The sequence below is a fragment of the Lagenorhynchus albirostris genome, chromosome 2 (genome assembly GCF_949774975.1).
Source record: "Lagenorhynchus albirostris chromosome 2, mLagAlb1.1, whole genome shotgun sequence".
Lineage (NCBI taxonomy): Eukaryota > Metazoa > Chordata > Mammalia > Artiodactyla > Delphinidae > Lagenorhynchus > Lagenorhynchus albirostris.
In genome coordinates, this window is record NC_083096.1 from 132,583,460 (window position 1) to 132,584,868 (window position 1,409).

Here is a 1,409-nt window from a genome sequence, read left to right on the forward strand (position 1 = left end):
AAAGTGTTCGGCTTTTTATACAGTCATTCCAAAATAACTTCAGAAAAACTCCTGACCAGAATGATTTTATGCCAGCTTCACCAGTGGGCATCTTCGAAGGCCATTTGTTTCTAAGACACGCCAGCATCAGTTGTGTGAAAAAGGATGTTGGACCAGATTTCACTGAGTGTAACCTGCAGAAACATTGCTGATCAAGCTGGAAACAAGTCTGTGGAAGATGGAGATTGCTTGAAGGAAAGTTCTAGAGGCATTTATTCTCATTCATTCATTTATTTACTTATTCTTTCATTTTTTATTCTCATTTTTTAAAAAGAGTCCAAGGGGTGGATAGTCTATTGTCTGGGTGGTCCTTTTTTTTTTTTAAGCTAATTGGCAAGAATGATAAAATTTGGGCACCAAGTTAGATGACCCATTCATAATTGCATACATATGTTGAACAAATAAGAATTGAGCACTTATTTTGCATCTCCTGTGGTAGGTCGTGTAAAGGGTATACAAATTTAGTGATAATCGTTCTTTCACTCATTCCACAAATATTTACTGAGCATCTGTTTTGTACCAAGCATTGCGCTGAGGTACAGTAGTTGATAGAACTTAGAATCACTGAAAATAAACAAGTAAATAAGAGATTTTCAAAGTGTGATAAGAATTCCTGCGTAGAGAACAGGGTATTCTGCACTAAAGGTTTTGAGGTTTCCTAAAAATAAACAGCTTTGTTTTTATGCAGAAGATAGTGGCCTTGCATTTTCTAGAGGAACAAGTATATTAGAGGCTGGAGAAATCTGTTTCTCCAGCAAACAAAAAGGGGGTGTGGTAGTGTAGGTCTGTGCCCGAGTTAGAATCCCACCCCAGCTGTATTGGGTCAGCTTGAGTAAATTGTTACATGCCTCTCTGACTTTGCTCCTTCAGTCACAGAGAGAGGTCAAAAGAACCTACTTCCAAGGGTTGTTTTAAGGATAAAGCAAAATGACACAAGAACATGCTCAGCTTTGGGCCTAGTAACCAGTAAGAGGTCAGTAAAGGGCAACTTTTCACGTGAAAGGAAATCACTGATACTCACGAAGAAGATGCCTGCTTGGATCCCGAGCTTCACCCCGAGGCTTGCCAGACCCCAGGCGGGACTCTGTGCAGCCTGGCCCTCCTTGCCTGCTGGAGGACAGTCCTCAACAGAGAGCAGTGCAGAGGAAGTGTGCTCCCATATATATTAATGAGACAAAAGAACGTTAAGACCCCAACATAATCTGTTTATACGTTATACATTTCTCCTGTTATTATTCAGCATTGATTGAGTATCCTCAATTCTGTAAGCTTTTTATCGAATGTTCCAACAATTCTCAATTACCTGCAGTCTGCAGGAGCAGGTATGGCAAGAAATAAATGAAATCAGAGAAGAGGGCTGTAGTGCATAT

General features: G+C 40.1%; 1 long non-coding RNA gene across 1 annotated transcript in view; it reads right to left on the bottom strand.

Moving 5' to 3' along the window:
- The window catches only part of LOC132516151 (uncharacterized), a 3,887-nt gene extending 2,736 nt beyond the window's left edge, over positions 1-1,151 (bottom strand). The window contains exon 1 of the long non-coding RNA XR_009539270.1: positions 1,061-1,151. This is a non-coding gene — a long non-coding RNA (uncharacterized LOC132516151). The remainder of the gene's footprint in view (positions 1-1,060) is intronic.
- Between the last annotated feature and the right edge of the window lie 258 nt (positions 1,152-1,409).